This window comes from Arvicanthis niloticus, chromosome 6, assembly GCF_011762505.2.
Source record: "Arvicanthis niloticus isolate mArvNil1 chromosome 6, mArvNil1.pat.X, whole genome shotgun sequence".
Classification (NCBI taxonomy): Eukaryota; Metazoa; Chordata; class Mammalia; order Rodentia; family Muridae; genus Arvicanthis; species Arvicanthis niloticus.
The window spans coordinates 47,884,741-47,907,613 of NC_047663.1; the positions used below are offsets into that span (position 1 = coordinate 47,884,741).

General features: G+C 35.8%; 1 pseudogene; it reads right to left on the reverse strand.

Moving 5' to 3' along the window:
* Window positions 1–385: 385 nt before the first annotated feature.
* On the reverse strand, window positions 386–15,992 carry LOC117710273 (uncharacterized; annotated as a pseudogene).
* Window positions 15,993–22,873: the final 6,881 nt, after the last annotated feature.

Here is a 22,873-nt window from a genome sequence, read left to right on the forward strand (position 1 = left end):
ATTTTGGCTCTCATTTTGTCAGAAAAAAAGTCCCTTAAGGAAACATCCATCCTGTCCCAATTAAATAGGACCACATTTAGTATTTGACTTTCTTTCCCAGCAGTTAATAAAATTATAGAGATTTAATGGTATAAATATGTTTTTTGTTCTTATTGCTTTTCTACTTTGCCACAGATAGAGATTTCATATCATTAAATATTAAATACAATATACTTTCATTTAATAAAAATAAATAAATTTCAGTATACTTTAATGGGTTTCATAGTTTAAGGAGATGCTAAATTGACATTAACTTGGACAGAAATATTCATGTTAAGCACCAAAGTAACCACATTTTCTGAGTTGTCAGAAGAAGTCACCATTTCTTAATTTTAAGACTTGTACAAAGGTCATACTTTAGCTGCTGAATACATTGAAAGATACAATTCTAAATATTGTTTACATTTTGATAAATTTAAGGATCAGGTAAAAGTTATGCCACATTCATTACCTTTGCAAGGTTTGTCTCCTGGGTGGATTATGTAGTGATTTTTAAGATGTGAGGACTGTATAAAGCTTTTCCCACATTCATTACATTTGCAGGTTTGTCACCTCTATATGTTCTGTGGTGAGCTAGAAGATAGATAAATGATGACTGGGTAAATGATTTCTCATAATTATTACATTATTAACATTCATGTTCAGCTTGTATTTCGTGGTGGGCTTGAAGTTTTGAGGACAGTGTGCTTTATTTTCCACACTAATTACATTTATAAGCTTTATCAACAGTATAATGTTTGTGGTGAACTTTAAGACTTGAAGAGCAGATAAAATATTTACCATGTGAATTACACTAGTAAGGTTTGTCCCCTGTGTGGATTCTGTGATGAACCTGAAGGTATGAAGAATGGGTAAAAGATTTCCCACATTCATTACATTTTAAAGGCTTGGCTCCTGTGTGGATGCTGTAGTGTTTTTTAAGATGTGAGGACTGTATAAAGCTTTTTTCACACTTACTACATTTGTAAGGTTTGTCTCCTGTATGGATTCTGTGGTGAACTTTAAGATTTGAGGAATGGGTAAAGGATTTCCCACATTCATTACACTTGTAAGGTTTGTTTCCACTGTGGATTCTGTAATGCCTTTTAAGATTTGAAGACCTTATAAAGCTTTTCCCACAGGTATCACATTTGTAAATTTTGTCTGCAGTATGGATTCTGTGGTGAACTTTAAGATCTGAGGACTGGGTAAAAGATTTCCCACATTCATTACATTTGTAAGGTTTGTCTCCTGTATGGATTCTGTGGTGAACTTTAAGACTTGAGGAACGGGTAAAGGATTTCTCACATTCATTACATTTGTAAGGTTTCTCTCCAGTATGGATTCTGTAGTGACTTTTTAGACCTGAGGACTTTATAAAGTTTTTCCCACAGGTATCACATTTGTAACTTTTGTCTCCAATATGGATTCTGTGGTGAACTTTAAGACTTGAGGACTGGGTAAAAGATTTCCCACATTCATCACACTTGTAAGGTTTGTCTCCTGTGTGGACTCTGTAGTGATTTTTAAGATGTGAGGACTGTATAAAGCTCTTACCACAGTTATCACATTTGTAAGGTTTGTCTCCTGTGTGGATTCTCTTATGCATGTGAAGATTTGAAGAAGAGGTAAAATGTTTACCACATTCATTACATTTGTAAGGTTTGTCCACTGTATGGATCCTTTGTTGAGCTAGAGGAGTTGATGACTTGGTAAATGATTTCCCACACTTATTAGATTTATGAAGCTCCTGTTTAGTGTGTATTCTGTGGTGAACTTGAAGTTTTGATGACCAAGTACATGATTTCCAACATTCCTCACAACTATAAGGTTTCTTTAGAGTACAAATTCCATGAGGGCTTTGAAGAACTGAATGCTGAGCAAAGAACTTGCCACATTGCACACATTTCCATGATTTCCCCCTAGTTTGAAATATCATTAGGCCTGGGGGTTTACTGCAATATTTCTCTAGTGTGTCAAATTTTGAGTGTTTTTCTTCTTCCGATAAATTTGAATGTGCCAAGAGATTTGAAACATTGGAATAACCATACATAGGAACTTTGGCTTTCTGAGTTCTTTCTCTATTATGCCTTGAATTATATTGAATGATATTTGAATTGAAATTCAAGGCCTTATCATATCCTGGGGTCTGGAAATGTTGCTTTATAATATGTTTCATATTCTTTCTCTCTAAGTATGATGATTCAATTAAGGCATTCCTGTAGGTATCACATGTGTATCCATTGGCATCTCCTTTAGTCCATGTTCCATTACAAACCTGAAGAATTAAGGATTTATTTAAAAGGTCATCCTTCGAGTTATTTGTATGAAGTTTCTCTGTTGGATGGTCCTGCTCTTGCAAAGACAACTGAGAACAGTGATTAGAGATGGCCTGTCTACTAACATGGTTATAAAGATTTTCTGGAATACATTTACTCATCCCATTTTTGCCTGGAAATGATTCATGAAGAAAATCATATAATATTATATTGCATTGGTATAAAATTCCTCCATGTTGACTGTTTTGGTAATATTTCAGAAGAGGGCCCTTAATACAGACTATGTTAGTATTAGTTAATCTGTTTGAGTTTCCACAAGGACCTCCCACATGATATGTTCCAAGTTTCACTGCATACATGGGCATTTTCTTATGTTGATCTAAATAGCAGAACTTGTCAGTAAATAGATTTAACTGTTGAAGAGGCTGTAATAAATGTTTAGAGAAATATCTTTCACATTGATGATATTCAGTAATTTTTTCTTTTCTCCAAAATCTCCCTTGTTCATAAAGCTTTGAAGTACTGTCTAATACCATACTACTTGATACATATTTTGTGGAAGTGGGTTTATTTGCCCAAATGTCACTGTTTAATGTTTCTGTATTTCTCTGTAGGACTGAGTTCCATTTCAAAACTTGTTGTATAATATTTCCTAGAGAAGCCTTCAACTGTAAAAATAAGAGTGACCCAGACAGAGTTCTCTGAGAAATGGCTACAACTTCTTTATTCTTTTCAGAAATGAAGCAGATGTGTTTTGCCAGCAGATAATTTTCATAATCACATATTTCAAGCTCCTCACTGCCACCTCTATATTCCCAGACCTTCTTTCTATATGGGTCCAAAAGACCACTGAGTCCAAGGCTCTGTATTTGTTTCTGAAAATAAACTTGTGTACATTCCTTTGGCAATAGCTTCTTGGTATGATCACAAGACAATGCTGAAAATAGTAAAGCAAATCAGTATGTGTTATTTGAAGTTTCATGAAAAGAATATACATATATAGTGCATAAAATAACACTGATCAGAGGATTATAGCAAAAGAGTATTGCACATAAGTGCAGCAACTTTGTTACAAGGAAACAAATGTCACAAATAAAATGGATGTTAGAAGATATTTCATTAACTATATCACATATTTTGTAATACATATGAAACTCATCAGAATAACCAATAACATAAAACAGAATTGTTGCAATTATCACACATTAATAAATTTCTTTCTCTTCAATTATCAATATGGACATAAATCATCTCACAATCACTTAAAATAAAGGATTTAAAAACATTTGCATGGAATATTTGTAAGGAAAGAAACATAAAAAATACAAGAGTATCAGGTAGAAATCATGTCAGGCATATGTGAATAGATTTAACTTTTTTCTCAAATCCTATGAAATGTTCATTGAGACACATAAATTCCATAGAAACCCGAGAATTCTTGAACATGTTAAAAGTCTTAATGTGTCTAAAATCAATTTTCCCACCATATTACCATGTAAAATTTTATGTCAATTTAAAATACATAGTTCTGGATCTGAATTTTGAACAGTCCCACGTTATTTTTGAAATATATTTCAGAATTGAGGATCTGCAACTAATTCCCTGGGCCATTGATCTTCCTGCATCTTTGAAGGCATGCTGCCACCCAGGTCAATCCTTTGAGATCCCCACACCCTAATCCTCTGTCAGCTTGGTTCCTTGGCAAACACAGTAGCTGTGAGTTCTGTTCCATCAACTTCATGATGCATCTTTCAGTCCACACAACTACCTGCAGTCCCAGATGCCTGCAGCCATCAGAAACCACAAGCTCTGTCTGCATCTTCAGTGGCCAACTGGCACCGTGGATAAACAGAGGTATGAAGTCACAAAATACTATGACCTCTGACTGAAAACTTGAAAACTTGTTGCCACCCAGAGCAACCCAGCTCTACCTGAAATGATAGAGACCTGAAGGTACCAGGAACTACCAGGCATGCCAATACCAGAGAAAATCAGATGGCTAAAGACAAAGTAAGAACATAATCAAAAGTGCAGGGCAATATGGTACCACAAGAACACAGCTATCCTACCAAACTAAGTCCTGTATATCATAGCAAACCGGAGGTACAAGAAAATGACCTTGAATCTAATCTTATGATAATGACAAAGATGCTTAAAAATGAAATGAATAAATCTCTTAAAGAAATACAAGAAAATAAAATTAAAAAAGGCAAAGAAAAGAATAAAAAGGTTCAATATCTGAAAAGGGAAATAGAAGCAAAGAAGAACAATTGAATTGAGGCAAATCTGTAAAACGTAGGAAAGAGAAAAGGCACTGCCTGTTGTGGGAGGTATTTGAAATGATTGCAGCCTCTTGGCTGCCAACTCTAAGATCTAATGCTGGCACCAGAGGTGCAAAGAGGACTATCAGCTTCCAGTTCAAGCACCATTTTGACAGAATGTAGCATTACTAGAGGCCACCTTGGCCCAGCAGAGTGTTCTCATCTCAACAGTCTCTCAGGCAGAACCACACTAGCCCCATGCCAGGGTCGTCCACCCCACGGTCAGCTGCAACACCACCCAACAACCAAGTAAATCAAAACTCTAGATGCTTAAAGGTAACCAATCAATGTATATATTACCAAATGCTCAATACACAAGATGCCAGCAAATTTAGCATTGTTATCCCAGTTGTTCCTCTTCCTCTCTCCTAACTCTGCCTCTCTCTTCCCTATCAAATAACAGGGCTCTCACTGCAAATACTTTGGGCAGGAAATTTCTGCCACAGTTACATATACAAGTATCACCAACAGAATACAAGCCATAGAAGGGAAAATCTCAGGTATAAAAGATACCATAGAAGTAGATACGTTATTTCTAACACAAGACATGCAGGATTTGGGAGACTATGAAAGGACAAAACCTATAATCAATAGGCATAAAATACAGAGGATTCCTAGCTCAAAGAAACAAAAAATAGTTTCGACCAAATCATGGAAGAATATTTTTCTAATCTAAAGAAAAATATGGCTTTAAACATACATAAAGCTTACTGAACACCAAATAGATTGGATTAAAAAATACTCATACCACATAATATCCAAAAGACAAATTGTGTAGAATACAGAGAGAATATAAAATTCTGCAAGAGAAAAAGGCCAAGTAATATATAAAGACAAACATCAAAATGGCACCGAAATTCTCAACAGAGAATCTAAAAGTAAAAAGGGCTTGGACATAAGAGACCAGAAATGTCAGCACAGAAACAATCCTCTGAAGCACTGAGTCACTATTGATGGGGAAACCCAAAAATTTCACCCCCAAAAAACACATAATAAAAGAATCTGTCTCTAAATCCAGCCAAATAGATGATACTAGAAGGAAAACTCAAACATTAGGAGAGAAATTATAGCCAGGGAAAAATAAATTAATTATTCATACAAGAAAAAAACCAAAAAAGAGAATCTCTCTTGTGTATATATATACACACACACTATCACCAACATCAAAGTAAAAGGAATTAACATTCATTGGTCATTAATATCTCTCAACATAAATGGATTCAATACCCTAATAAAAAGAGGCTAACCAGAGTGGATGTGTGAACAGGATGCATCATTTTGCTGCATACACAAACCACACCTGAGCAACAAAGACAGGTACTTCATCAAAGAAAAGTGCTGGATAAAACAGTTTTCCAAGCAAATAAACCCAAGAAACAAGCTGGAGTAGCCATTCCTATAACTAATAAAATAAACATTCAACCAAAAGAAATCCAAAAATGGGGAAGAACACTTTATATTCATCAAAGGAAAAATCCACCAGACAATGTCTCAATTCTGAACTTCTATGCTGCAATGAACCCACATTCATCAAAGAAACATTACTGAAGCTCAAAACATACATTGAACATCAAACACTCCTCTCTGTCACCAATGGGCTGATAATAAAAACAGAAACTAAATATAGGAATAAGAAACTAGCAGACATTATGAATCAAATGAACTTAACAGATATAAAAAGAGCATTTTGCCCAAACACAAAAGAATATACATTCTTCTCAACAGGTCACAGAACCTTCCTCATTATTGACCATCCACTTGGGCACAAAGCAAGCATCATCAGATAAAAGACTGAAATAAACATCTGGCATATTTTCAGCACACTTTGGATTAAAGCTGGACTTCAACAACAGAAAAACAAATGCCTACAAACTCATAAAAGTTGAATAATTCTCTAATCAGTAATCACAGGGTCAAAAAAGAAATAAAGAATTTTATAAGACTTTTTAAATTTCATTGGAAGTGAAGTGAAAATATGCCTAAACTTATGAGACATAATGAGAAAACTTTTAAAAGGAAAGCTTATAGCACTAAATGCTTTCTTAAAGACAATAGACACATCACATACTAGCAAATGAAAAGCACAACTGAAAGCACTAGTACAAAAAGAAGCAAACACACCAAAGAGAAATAGAGGGCAGGAAATAAACTTATGGATAAAAGCAAATGCTTAGAAACACAGATAACAACACAAAGAATCAAGGAATCCAAGAGCTGCTTCTTGTCAACAAGATAGACAATTTCTAACAGAAACTACTAAAAACCAGAGACAATATCCCAAAAAAATATCAGAAATTAAAACATGGACATAACAGACACTGAAGAAATCTAAAGAATCTAAAGAATTCTTACTTCAAAAGTCTGTACAGTACAAAATTGGACAATGTAAATGAAATGAAAGATTTTTTTGGATAGACTCCACTTACCAAAGTAAAATTAAGATCAGATAAACAGTCTAACTTAGGAAATAGAAGCAGTCACTAAAATCTTACAACAACAAAAACCTCAGGTCTAGATGGTTTTAGCAGAGAATTCTACCAGAATTTCAAAGGAAAGCTAATATGAATACACATCAAACTATGCCACGAAATAGAAATGGAAAGAACATTGCCAAGCTCTTTTTGCAGGGACACATACACCCTGATACCTAAAGCATACAAGGATTAAACAACCAAAGAGAATTTCAGACCAGTGTCCATTATAAACATTGATGCAAAAATACTCAATAAAATGCTCGCAAACCAAATCCAAGAAGACAACAACAAAAAAATTCAACATAATCAAACAGGCTTCATCTCAGACATGAAGGTATGATTCAATATGTGAAAACTGAACAATGTAATCTACCATATAAACAAACTGAAAGAACAAACAATATGATTATCACATTGGACACTGAAAAAGCCTTTGACAAAATACAACACTCCTTCATGTTAAAGGTCTTGGATACATCAAGAATATACAGCTAAACATATGAAAAGCAAAAAAAATAAACAATAGCCAAAATCAAATTAAATGGTGGGAATATTAAAGAATCAGGGAAAAGGTCAGGCTATACTCACTCTTCTCATCTCCTCAATATAGTAATTGAAGTTCTAGTAAGAGCATGACCTAACAGAAAGAGATCAAGGAGATATGAATTGTAAAAGAGGAGGGACAGTGTCATCAACCACCTTTAAAGTTTTGACCCAGAACACTCCTGTCTAAAGAAATGCAGGCACAAACATGGAGAAGAAACTGAGGGAAAATGGTTTAATGACCAGCCCAAGATGGGATACATCCTGTGGAAAGGCATCAAACTCTGACATTATTACTGATTGCATGTTGTCCTTGCAGAGAGGAGCCTAGTATGGCTGTCCTCTGAGAGGCTCAGTGTACTAGCAGCTGACAAAGACAGATGCAAACACTTAAAGCCAATCATTGGTCTAAGCTCCACAATGCCTATAGAAAAACTAGGGGAAGGATTAAAGTAGCTGAAAGGGAAGACAACCCTATAGGAAGATGAACAATGTCAACTAACCCTGACTCTGGGGAGCTCCCAGACTAAGTCACCAATTTTGGATCATATATGTGGTCTGAGGTTCCTAGCACATATGTAACTGAGGACTGCCTTGTCTGGCCTCAGTGGGAGAGAATATGCCTAATAAGGTAGAAATTTGATCCTCCATAAAAAAAGAATGTGGGGAGAGGGGAGCACCCTCTCAGAGGCAAAGGGATGTGGGATAAGGTGAAGAAATCTAGAAGGAAACAAGGGCTGCAACATATGAGATGTGAATAAATAAAAATAATTTTTACAATTCATTTTTAAAAAATAAAGGAAAAGTATTGTTATTCACAGATTACATACTAGCATATGTAAATGAGTACAAAAACATTGTCAGAGAACTCCTATAGCTAAAATCTCCTTCAGTAAATTGCATGGTTACAAAGTTAACTCAACAAAATCAGTAGCCCTCCTTCATCTTACTGGTAATGGGCTGATGATGAAATAAGGGAAATAACTACCTTCACAGTAACCAGAAGTAAAATAAAATATCTTGTTGTAACTCTAATTAAATACAGGAAACATCCATGTTACAAGAAGTCTTTATATAAAGTGAATAAATTAATAAAGAAAATAGAAGTATTTTTTCAGCTGAAGTAGATATATCACATTTATCATCTCTTCTTTTCCTCCATCATGTCCAAGGAAACATTCCATTTCCCTCACCTTCCTTCTCAAGTTGAAAGCCTTTCTTTCCCTTTTCCTTTGATTATACTTGAAGGACCTACGTGTGTGTGTGTGTGTGTATGTGTGTGTGTGTGTGTGTGTGTGTTAATCTTTTAGCTATGTGTATATACAATTACATAAAAACATCTCTGTGAATGGGTTTTTGTTATTTCTGATTATATATTGTTTAAACCATGAATATTCTGCATTAGAAAACCCATAAAGCTGACCATATGTAGTGGGAAACTAATGCTCATCTTCATTAGTTTAGTAGAATTACATGGACAGTGATGGTGACAATTAGAGGCAACAAAATAGGAAAGGGGAAGAGTTTCCAAACTGGAGCAGGAAAAAGATCAATATAAGAAAAGAGGCAAGATTTCTGACAAATGATAAAAAACTGTAGTTTTGCTAATGCTACATAAATACGTTGTTTTATATATACTTAAAATTATACAAAGTACATATGTGTATGTGTATATGATATATGTGAAGATTTTACATAACTTAGAAGGCATAAATATAACAGATACATATATATATATTATGTTACTATAGATGACAATGCTTTTAAAAGGAACCACAGACCAACTCAAATCTAATTATAAATCAGAAAAACATCCTGTCAAGTTTTATATATAAAATTATCGTTAATAATAAGGATACTTTGACACTATTCCATACATATCATCTAAAACTCATTAAATGTCTTATTACTCCAGATGTGATTTCAATAATATATATTGAATATCTATGGAGAAAAAGGACAACCTTCCATTGCTCTTGATGTTAGTGGAATTGTTTTGAGAGTCTCTTCATGCAGAAGGCTGTTGTCCTAGGCTGGTTATAAACAACCTTTACTATCCCTAGACTGTCAAGAACCATAACATAATGATGATGTATTTGTTAAAGGCTTTTTCAGAGTCTGCTGAGATTTTCCTGGGGTTTCTATGGTGTAATTGTTTATTCACTTTATTACTTTTATTGACTAAATTATGTTGAACTATCGGCATCTCTGGAATGAAATCAACTTAAAAAATGGTTGATAATCATTTATATATGTTTTAGTAAACTTTCAAAATACCTTACTGCAAATTTTAGATTCTATATAAATATAGGAAGCTGAGACACACATCTTGGTTTAGTTCTTGAATCAAATTCATAGTGGCTTCTTAAAAGAAGAAAAGAAATTGAAATGTTCCTTGAGTTCTACTCTGAAGAAAAACTTAAAAATCTAGGTTTTAGTTCTAACTTGATGGTCTATTAAAACTCTGCCCTGAATCCATTTGGCCATGGGATTTCTTTAGTTGTAAGGCTATGATTACACCTTCTTTTTTCATTAGACTATTTGTGTTGGCTTAAAGGGTGAATTTCATCTTGATTCAATGTTTGTGAGCCATAAATACAACATTCCTTAAGGTTTTATAAAATGTTTTATCCCTTTGGATGTCAAAATATTTTAGATAAATAGATGGAGCTAGGAACAATCAATAAAAATGAGGTACTTCAAGAAAACCATGCAAGGATTGATTCATGTGCTGGGTTAGTGTTTAAAAGTTGGGTATATCTGTTACATTTAGAAAATCTATGGTGACTAGGTAGCAAGTTAGAGACCATGATACATGTGTTTGGTTTTCATAGAAGTAAAAATAAAAGACAGTGTCATAAAGGAGAAATAAGGTCAAGGTTAGATCAAAAGATAGGCCACAGAATACAGAAGAACCATTATGGAGAACAAAACAGTACAGGCCAATGTTTAATGTTATGTATGTACTGGCTTTATGTGTAGGAGTGTACATGTAATCAGGGGTGCCTTGTAGAATGCTTTTTCCATCAGGAGTCTTCTGGGTATTGAACTCACATAGTAAGATTGCAATGCCAGCAGCTCTAACTTCTGCACCATTTCTCTGGTTCACACTAAATATTGTTTAATGCCATATGGAAAACTACTATTATAAAAGCTTTCTAACAAATAAGTATATGAAATGAAGTTTAAATGACATTGCAACAAATTAAAACAGACAATACAAAACTACATGTCACATGACACTACACATAGCACAAAGTACAAGGAATGGGTTGTAACTATTTAAATTATAGGCCAAAGGATCTGTAGTCCACTGAAACAACACAGGTAATGCCATACACATTTATTTTGACTCCACACCTGAGGATATGTGACCACTGCAAAGACAGCAAGTAGGTAAAGTAGCAGGAATATTGGTACTGTGCTGGATATTAAACTGGAGTTTTCACATCTACTGAATTACAGTCTTAGTATTTTTAAGTACTACTTACTTATCTATAGGAGGACAAAATTGATTATTAGTCTCAGCCATCTATTTAACCTGTGATGTGCAATGCCGACTTTCCTGTAACATATGCTCACTGGTGTAAATAACACCATGCTTTGGTAGTACCTACCACTGTTTAATTGGCATCATGGTGGCTCTGTGAGTTAAGACCTATATCTGACACTGTCTATGAGGCCAATAATCTTAGACTAAACAGATCCTGTGTTCTATATTGAAATCTACTATTATTCCTACAAATAAAAAACATAAAAATATGACTCCTAAGGATATATTGCTTTTCAAGTAGATCTGTGTGCATCACTCAACCCTCAATAGAGAAGTTTAATATGGAGTCCAAACAACTGGAAAAGTTTATAAACTGAGAGAGTTTGGAGCACTGGGTCTTATGTAGTTACCCTTATAACACCCTTCCTAATCATGCTCAGGGGCCAATGCAGAAGATGAGATAGGAGGATTGTAAAGAGCAGCAGCAGTAAGTGATGCTCAATAAACATTTCCACACACAACAAGAGTGATAGCCATATAACTCACTGAGAATGTGATATCATCCACCAGACTAATACTAAGTTCAAGGCAGATAAAACCTGAGCTTGGAGAAGGGGTAATAGGTAGAAAGTGTCACACAAGGTAAGAACCTATCCATCATACATAGATTCTTGGAGAGGAAAAAGAAGTTTTATTCTAACATTGATTCGATTAATAATATTCCATGGATTATGTTAAGGAAAATTTGCCAGCACAAAGCGGTTGGATATAAACTCAACTCAAACAAATCAGTAGCCTTCCTCTGTTCAAAGGATAAACAGGCTGAAAAAGAAATTAGGGAAATGACACACTTCACAATAGTCACAAATAATGTAAAATACCTTGGAATGAATCTAACCAAGCAAGTAAAAGATCTGTATGACAAGAATTTCAAGTCTCTGAAGGAAGAAATCACATAAGAACTCAGAAGATGGAAAGATCTCCCATGCTCCTGGATTGGCAGGATTAACTTAGTAAAAATGGCCATCTTGCTAAAAACGATCTACAGATTCAATGCAATCTCCATCAAAATTCCAAATCAATTTTTCATAGAGATAGAAAGAGCAATTTGCAAATTCATTTGGAATAACAAAAACCCAGGATAGTGAGAACTGTTCTAAACAATAAAAGAACTTCTCAGGGAATCACCGTCCATGACCTCAAACTGTACTACACTGCAATAGTGATAAAAAATGCATGGTATTGGTATGGAGACAGGCAGGAAGATCAATGGAATAAAATTGAAGATCCAAAAATGAATCCACACACCTATGACCACTTGATCTGTGACAAAGGAGCTAAAACCATCCAGTGGAAAAAGAACAGCATTTTCAGAAATGGTGATGGCTCAACTGGAGGTCAGCATGTAGAAGAATGCAAATCAATCCATTCTTATCTCCTTGTACAAAGCTCAAGTCCAAGTGGATAAAGGATCTTCACATAAAACCAGATACACTGAAACTAATAGAAGAGAAGGTGGGGAAGACTCTCAAATACCTAGGCACAGTGGAAAAGTTCCTGAACAGAACACCAATGGCTTATGCTCTAAGATCAAGAATTGACAAGTGGGACCTCATTAAATTGCAAAGATTCTGTAAGGCAAAGGACATTGTCAATAAGACAAAACGGCAACCAACAGATTGGAAAACAATCTTTACCAATCCTCCATCTGATAGAGGGCTAATATTCAAGATATACAAAGAACTCAAGAAAATATACTCCAGACAATCAAATAACCCTATTAAAAATGGGGTAGAGAGCTAAACAAAGAATTCTCAACTGAGGAAACACGAATGGCTGAGAAGCACCTTAAGAAATGCTCAACATCCTTAGTCATCAGGTAAATGCAAATCAAAACAACCCTGAGATTCCACCTCAGACCAGTCAGAAGGACTAAGATCAAAAACTCAGGTGATAGCAGATGCTGGTGAGGATGTGGAGAAAGAGGAACACACCTCCATTGTTGGTGGGATTGCAAGCTGGTACAACCACTCTGGAAATCAGTCTGGAGTTTTCTCAATAATTTAGACATAGCATTACCTGAGGATCCAGCTATACAAATCCTGGGCATATACCCAGAAGATGCTCCAACATATAATAAGGACATATGCTCCACTATATTCATAGCAGCCTTATTTATAATAGCCAGAAGCTGGAAAGAACCCAGATGTCCTTCAACAGAGGAATGGATACAAAAAAATGTGATACATTTACACAACGGAGTATTACTCAGCTATTAAAAATAATGAATTCGAGAAATTCTTAGGTAAATGGATAGAACTAGAAATTATCATCCTGAGTGAGTTAACCCAATCACAAAAGAACACACATGGTATTTACTCACTGTTAAGTGGATGTTAGCCCAAAAGCTTGAAATAGCCAAGACTCAACACACAGATCACATGAAGCTCATGAAGTAGGAAGACCAAGTGTGGATGCCTAGGTCTTACTTAGAAGGAGTAACAAAAATATTCAAGGGAACAAATATGGAAACAAAATGTAGGACAGAAACTGAAGGAGGAGCCACCTGGAGACCATTCCACTTGGGTATCCATCCCAGGTACAGTCACCAAAGGTAGACACTGATGTGGATGGCAGGAAGTGCATGCTGACAAGAGCCTGATATAGCTGTTTTCTTCAAGGTCTGCCAAAGGCTGACACATTCAGAGGCCATTGCTCACAGCTAACCACAGATCTGATCAAGGGTTTCCCAATGGAGAAGTCACAGAGAAGACTGAAGGAGCAGAAAGAGTTTGTGGCCCCATGAGGAGAGCAACAATACCAACCAACCAGAGCTCCCCAAGGTTTAAACCACCAGCCTGGGAGCACATAGGGAGGGACCCATGACTCTATCTGTACATGAAGAGGAGGATGGCCTTGTCGGGCATAGGTGGGAGAGGAGATTCTTGGTCCCATGAAGGTTGAACACCAAGTAGGGGAGAATTTGAGGGTGGGGAGGTGGGAGTCGGGGATGGGTGGGGCCACATCCTCATAGAAGCATGAGGAGGGGTTATGGGATAAGTATAGGTTTCCTGGGTGGTGGGGTAAGGGAGGTTGGGGATAAAATCTGAAATGTAAATATAGTATCCAATAAAATTAATTTTAAAAATTCTTTACAAAAGTAATAAAACAATATTTTTTCAAATCTATTTAGCAAATACATGCAACAAAAAATGAAAATAGTTAGAATACTGAATAATCTTCTACTACTTCAAAAAATAGGTATGATATACTGCATTTCAAACCACCACTCTTCAGATAAATAAGGCAAAACTCATATAAAAGCCATGGAGTACTGTTTCTCGGGTGCATTATTCTGAAGAATTTATCTAATCTCACTTCAGGATTAGATTGCTCCTTGGTTTAGAATCATCACATCACATGTTATTTCATTTCAGATTACCTGGTTCTCTTACTTCTGTCTCCTCTCTAGCAACAATCCATGGTTCTTTGTTTTTTTCAAGACAGATAATTACCTCTTGTTTTGAAACAGCAACACCTGTATATTCAAACAGACATACCATTGAATGGAGCTGGGTTCAAGCATAGGAATGTGCCATGCATGTATCATGAAAAAGAGTGAAAAATGTGTGAATTACTTTCTTATAGTCATGTCTTTCCAAAATGTTTTACTCTCTATAACTCAATTCATTTTTTAAAAAATGAATTTATGTTTAAAATTACCACATTAGAAAAGACAAATGTGAAGTCAAAGTGGATTCACATATAAATGCTGAAAACTGCCTGTACAAAATGCATGTAAGACTGAAACTTCATTAGGTTAAATGTAAAAACAAGATAAAGGTATATAACATGTTACCTTTAAATAAGTCAATAATCAATGCCTACAAAAATTTAAGAGATAGACTAATTAATGACCATCTGATCCAAATACTAATAGCAGTTTTACATCCCCAAGATGAAGTTGAAATTATGGAATAAACATAATCTTACCCACAGAAACCAGGTTGTTGTAATTCTCCAACATGACATCTCTGTACAAAGCCCTCTGGGCAGAATCCAGACATTCCCACTCCTCCTTAGAGAACTCTATAGCCACATCCATGAACGTCAATACACCCTGAAATTAATTTTAACAGTATTCCCTCATTAAATTAGCTATGTTCTTAATTTGACACATGGGAATATTAGTTAACTATGTAACTTGTTCTGCTATCAAAAACTAATATATTAATTTTTCATGAATTATAATTTGAGAACAAGAATGTTGTGACTTTTCTGCAAAGATCCAATAGGCCAGCAGTAGTCAACCTGTGGGTGATTAACCTTTTATGATCCAATGTTGTCATCACCCCTAAATGACCTAATGGTCTAATGCCTAAGTCAACAGAAAGCAGAGATATTTACATCTCGCTTCACAGAAGTAGCATAATTATAGTTATGATCTACCAATAAAAATGAATTCACAGTTAGGGTCACAACAGCCTGAGGAACTCTATTAAAAGGTTGCAGCAGTAGAAAGGCTAGGTACTACTGCAATAAGCTCTCAGTATTTTTATACAAGTTATATATCATATATATTATAGAAATTAATATATAATAATTATTATATATTATTAATGTATTAAACTTAATATACAATAACTATTATGAATTTTAATAATATACATAAATTATAACTAATAATTATAAATTAAAATAAGTTATAACTTGTATAAGTATAACAGAGTATCATATGGAAAAATAGTTCTGTAATTGTGAGTTAGCACAGTGAAGGTTTGGATGTTTAAACTATGAAGTTATTTCTGTAAGAATAATCATCCTGTCCCATACCCATCCATGCATTTACCTGAGAAGAGCACATCTTTTCTCTCTCCTTCAGAATGGAATGTTTCACAAAACTTTATACTAAAATTTCACCTTCTAGTAGCCACTCTTATTCAGAGGCAGCAGATCCTCCCTGTCTCTGGTAAAACTGAAGAGTGAAAACAGGAATCAAAGTTCCGTGCCCTCTGCACAGGTGCCGAAATGATGAGCTTTAATAGGCAGAGAAACAAGAGACTTTCCTTTCCTGCATTCAGATGCTCTGGTTTTCTCAGAAGATGTTGTATTTCTCTACAGACCTGAGAGTGTGGCTGGAGTGACCTGCTCTACACCTCATTCAGGCAGGTTGGGATTTTAAATGGAGGCTGAGCACTGTTAAAATTGATATTCACCCTTTGCTTCCTTTACCTCTGCCTGAAATGGTTTATCACAACACAATTGGTGCCTCTTTTGTAATAATGGCCAGTAGCTGTGAGGTAACCCCAGCTGAAAGTATTTCTCATAATGACTAAGCAACAGGCTTTCCTGGGGCCAAGAAGAAACAAGGCGATCAATTGTGGCCTCGCCATTGTCTCCACTGAGATACTACCTTTGGCTTCCATGTCCCATCCTAAAATACCATGATTTTGCAATTTTAAAGAAAGACCCATGAATATGTATGTCACCAGGTTCCTTTTAACAGTGACATTGCTTCTTTTGGATTATCAAAAACACTATCTGTTCATATGTAAATACAATAATTTAGAACAATTCTAATGCCTTCACCTGTCACTGAAGACAGCTGAACTTCATCCCCTAACATTTTTCTTGTTAGCACATTTAAGCTAGAAAAAGGCTAAAAAATATATGATATATTAAAGGAATCATTACCAAATAGCAGTTTGTCATTTACTTTCTACAAAGAATATACTGCACAACATAGGGAGAGACATTGTTCTCTCCTGCAAAATGCACTCATACAATTTTTTTATCAGTCTCTAAAGGAAATACTAATAAGAACTCGAATCATGCCTCAATTATTAATGGGAATTTCCATAGATTTCTCCTTCATTTCTTTTTTCTCTTTCATTCTGGTATTATTTTCACATTTTAATGATCTGTGCTATGGATGCAAGGATTCAGAAAATTCAGAAATGCAAAGTGGAGTTCTAGTTCACAGAGAGATTTCAAATAGTATTGTGTACTTTTAAATTAATACAAACTATACTGCAAGTAATTTTATCTAAGAAAAAATATACTTCACCTAAGAATATTAAGACTCATAGCACAACATAGGCAGATGGAAATACTCTGTAAAAAAGACTGGTAGCTTAAGAATGACAGAATGTTTTATTTCTTAAACTGTATGGTTTTAAGAAATAAACCCATATGGCTAAGCAGAAACTCTGAAATAGAACCATGTTGGTTTAGTAATTGGGATATCATCTTTGTATACAATCCTCCAATAAATACTAACCATGGAGCCTGGCTGTTTTAGGCCAGGAAACATTCGTGAAGCCCAAAGAGCACAAAGGAATTGATTCCAATGCAATCACATTAGGATCTCTTTAATCAAGCACAAGTTTGGGCTCCCTGCAAACCCTGACACAACAGGAAGGTAGAGCCCTGAGCCTAGTTTTAGGAAAGCATTTATAGAGGCAAGAATGCAGGCTTGTACATATCACACTGGGGAGCTATTGTGGCCTTTAACTGGTTCTGGGGGCCAAACCATAAACTTAACATCTGCTTTTCTCCTGATTAGTAGTTGATAGGAATTAAATTTTAAGGGGCAGTCTTGTAACCTGGGGATACAGATTTATTGGGAATAACCTTGAAACTGGTGCTAGACACAGGTTTTTGGGGGGAATAACCTGAAACGTGGTGCTAGATTTAGGTCTTGTTGAAGGCTAACCTGGAAACTGGTGCTAGGTACTGGCCTGTTAGTTTACTTGAATTCAACTTTAGGTCAGGTTTTCTAAAATATAGTCTGAGCCCAAAAGATTTGGTCTCTTACATTTGATGATACATCAAACAAAGTAAATATTAAATCTAAAATATTCCTGACACAAAATCTCCAATAAATCTGGCATACTGCCGGGTCAAGCATGGCTATATAAGGGGAGGTGTTACATATTTCCTGTTCCTAAAGCATGGTCAGGTCATTAATCTTCATGACCCCCATGTCTGCTGATGGTTGCTGTTGCTCTGAAGACGATCTGCTATCTTTACTACACTACTTTCAATATTTCTTTCTGAGGAATAGTATTCCCTCATTAGTCATACCTAATCATGCCATAGTAATTGAAACAAATGTGGTTTTCACCAATGAGGACTAGAGATGGTTATTAGGCTGTGGCGAACAAGGAAAAGGCCTCCTGCTTGGACTTTAGGCCCATGTGAAAATATCTAGATGACATTAACACAAAGCCCATATAAGCCTACATGGTCCTTTGTAGACATAATTTATTGCAAGACTTGGCCTTGAATTTGGAATCATGAAGAATTACTTGTACCCTCCTGTCCAATGACTACTGCCTTTATTAGCCAGGGTGAACTTGGGAATATCAAGAATACAAAGTTAAAGTGGTAGAAAGAATAAACACCATGGGAAGAAAATAGGAATTATAAATTATTTAGGAATAAATTAGTATTAGAAGGAGAGTACAAGAGGCTATGGAATTGCTAGGATGAGGAAAGAAAGATTAGAGAATTAAAAGATGATGTAGAAGCATATTAAAGTTGGTATTTTGTTCTCCTAACTATTTGAATAATTGGAGATGATACTGTCTGGAAAGATATTAGAGAGAAATAACCATTTTACTTATGTAAATTTAAAAAACTTTGTAAGAAATCATTTCTACCTAAGTAGTCTATCACTTTTCTGCTCTTACATGAAAGTAGTTACTTTATCCTGCTGTCTGATGTACCAGAAAATCATAAGAGCTGTGCCCAGCTACCTAGGAAGAACAGGCTATGTAAAACTATAAGGAAATTTGTTTTGCATTGAGTTTAGTTTTTGCACTACAGAAACAGGGGTTGGGACTACTGATTTGTGATGCAGAATTTATGTATACCTATGAACTTTTAATGATGATTAATAATGATGAAAGCCTTGATGATGCAACTTTAATAAATAAAAACCTGGGTTCAGGCTCTCTTGTAGGGAGAACGCAATATCACGAGAAAGGAGAAATCAAAAGAATGAGAAGTAAAAAGGAAATATGCTGAGGAGTAAAGAATGATGAGAATCTTGAAGGAACACAGAGAGTACCTGACCTAGCAGCTTGCATCTACTACTGACTCTGAGTCATTATTGAACCATTACCATTCCCATTCCTGACTTTCTCAGGACCCTCCTCACACTGAGGCTGAACCTCTGCACAATACCTTGAAATATCTAATCTAAGAATAATATGAATTCAATAACATGAATAATCCTAGCTCCAAGGACCAAAAATTACTTTCAACAAAATAATAGAAGAAAAGTTTCCCAACCTAAAAGAAAAAATGCCTATAAATATATAAGAAACTTACCAAACACCAATTAGACAGGACCAGAAAAGAAAATCCTCCCACATGTAGCAATGAAAACATTAATTCTACAGAACAAAGAAAGAATAGTAAAAGACACAAGTTAAAATTGCAAGGTAACATACAAAGGCAGACTCATGAGAATTATACCAAAATTCTCAACATAGACTCTAAAAGCTATAAGGACATAAACAGATATTATAATCACTAAAAAAGCTGCATATGCCAACCTAGATACTCAAAATCTCTCAATCTCCACAGATGGGGAAAACAAGATATTTCAAGACAAATCTGGATTTCAAAAATATCTATCCACAAATCCAGCTCTACAGAAAATGATAGAAATAAAACTTCAACCCAAAACGGATAAGTATATCCATAGAACAGGAAATAATTCATTCTATAACAGCAAAAACAAAACAAAAGATGTACACACACTGCATTAAAATAACAGAATTTAACAATCACTGGTCATTAATATTTCACAACACCACTGATTCAATTCCCCAATAAAAACACACAGACTAACAAACAGATCCTAAAATAAGACTCGTCATTCTGCTACATAGAAGAAACATACGTCAGCATTTAAAATATGCATTACCTGAGATCAAAGGGCTAGAAAAGATGTTTTCCAAGCAAACAGGCCCAAGACCATTCTGGAATAGCTGTTCTAATATCTAATAAAATATACTTTCAGAACCCTCAATCTTTTCCTCTACTCTTTCATAAGAGTCCAAGAGTTCCATCCAATGTTTAGCTGTGGGTCTCTGCATCACTCTCAGTAACATGTATGGGGGGGGGGGCGGCTATCAGAAGTCAGACTTGCTCAACTCTTGTCAGCAAGCTTAACAGAGTGTCATTAATAGTGTCAGGAATTGGTACGTGCCCATGGGATGGGCCTTTAGATGGCCCAGTTTTTGCTTGGCCATTCCCTCAGTCAGCTCTATGCCCATCCCTGAAAACAGGCCCAAGAGCAATCTGAAAAAGCTATTCTAATATATAATAAAATATACTTTGAACAAAAATTCAACAAAAGATACAGGGAAGAATATTTCATCCTCAGCAAAGAAAAATCTACCAAGATGTTTTCCCAATTCAGAATATCTATGACCCAAACACACAGGTACTCACACTTTTACAAAAATAATGCTGAACTTAAACTGCTCAACGACCTCACTCATTATTAGTGGGACACTGCAAGATACATCCTCTCCAATCAACCCGACATCCAGACAAAAGCTAAATAAAGAAATAATGAAACTGGTGCTATCACTCAAAAGTGGTTAACAAATATCTACAGAACATTTCACCCAAACCCAAAAGAATATGCCTGCTTCTCAGTGTTGGGGAAAAAAGGCTGGGGATCCCAGGGCTCCTCCCGCCATGCTGTGGGTACTCGGCTGGGAACGCTCCGGGTTCCTCCAGCTGGAAGTTGGGCCCGGCTGCTCATTAACTAAAAGCCTCTCCCTTGCTCCCCACGGTTACTCATAATGGCACGGCCCCAACACACAAGGAAGCCCTTGGGTTTCCAAAACTGGTTTTTCACATCGCGGGTGGTGGATGGATCTGGATGCATACCCCTCAAACCCAGGATTGACCTGAGTTAAAAGGGGAGGGGAGAAGGGGAGAGGGACTGGGGAGGAATGTTTAATCGGCTCCACCTCTGGCCTTCAGGTACCTCATTAGTATGTAAATCTCTCTAGGGCCTGTTCGTGCCCTCCACCTGTGTACATGACTGAAGGGTGGAGGTGGAATGGAGATTAGACCTCCTGTTAGGCCCAACATCTCAGCACCTCATGGAACATTCTCCAAACAGGAACATATATTCAATCACAAAGATACAAATCAACAGATACAAATCAACAGATACAAAAAATGAAAATAACATCTTGTATCTTATTGAGCTACTATGGATTTAAGCTGGAAATTAACAAAAATATTAATATCAAAAATTCTGAACACTTATGAAAACTGAACAACTTCATACTCCATCATTGGTGAGTTAGGAACAAATAAAAAATAAAAGGCATTTTAGATGTACTTAATTAATTAATTAATTAATTAATTAAAAATGTATATTCACCATCATCCCAAATGAAAAAATCTTGAAACAATCACACTCACTTTAAAATTGATAAAATAGACATCACAGACTCAGTCAAATTACATTATCTTTTAAGTAAATGATAATCAAGCTACAATCTACAGATCCAGAGAGGTTATGTAAAGAGGAGGGAAGCATAGATCTCCATGGAAGGAGAAAATAAATATACACTGAGAGTGGACTGGGGACAGATGTGGACAGAAGTAGGAGGGATGTGGTGGAGGGGAGAGATGGAGAGCGGGGGAGAGAGGACAGAGAGAGACAGCTTGAATTGGGTGTGAGGTATTTGTGGATTGGTGAGAACCTGGTGCATTGGAAACTTTCAGGAATCTATGACATTGACCCAAGATAGGACTCCTAGTAATGGAGGATACAGAGTCTAGGCTGGACATCGATTTACCAGGAAAGGTTCCCTGTAGTGGGTTATATTTAGTTAAGTTATTGGCTGTGGTGGTCCTATATACATCCCTAAACAACCCAGGGTGATACTAAGACAGAGGTTACCTCTCTGAAAATTGAGAGGTGGGCCTTATTGCCAAAAATTCCAAATATCTCATCGAATATAGAAAGGTCAATTTAGCAAAAAATGGAAGTCTTCACTTCTACATTTTCATCTCTTTAGTGCAAGAAGTTACTCTGCTTACTTTGGAAAGAGAAACCATGACACCAACCCAACAACAAAACATTCCCACCTACAATCTGTCCGGCATGCAAGATATACTGGAGCAATGGTAGTGCAGAACTTGTGGGAGTGGCCAAACAATGTTTGGTTAAACTTGGGGCTCAGTCCACAAGGGGACATATGCACCCTACACTGCCCAAATGACAGGGAATTAGCAGCTGGATAGCTTAAAGACCTAAGGGAAAACCAAACATGACTGGAAGAAATAAAATATAAAAACCAATGAAATGATTCTCAATGATATTCTGGCATACTTCTTCATCAGTGCCATGTCCAGTCATCATCAGAAAAGCTTTATCTGGCAATAGACAAAAAGGGGTTATAAAATGATAGCAGTCATAAAAGGAAAACTCAGAGCTCTGAGTGCCTCCAAAAAGAAACTGGAAAGAGCATAAGACCATACACTAGCAGCTTAACAACACATCTGAAAAGCTCTAAACAAAAAGAAGCAAATACACCCAAGAGGAGTATATTGCAGGAAATAATCAAATTCAGGGCTGAAATCAAGAAGAAACAAAGAGAACAATACAAAGAATCAATAAAACCAGGAGCTAGTTCTTTGAGAAAATCAAGATTGATAAACCCTTGGCCTCTTTTTTCTAGACAATAACCAAAGGGCATA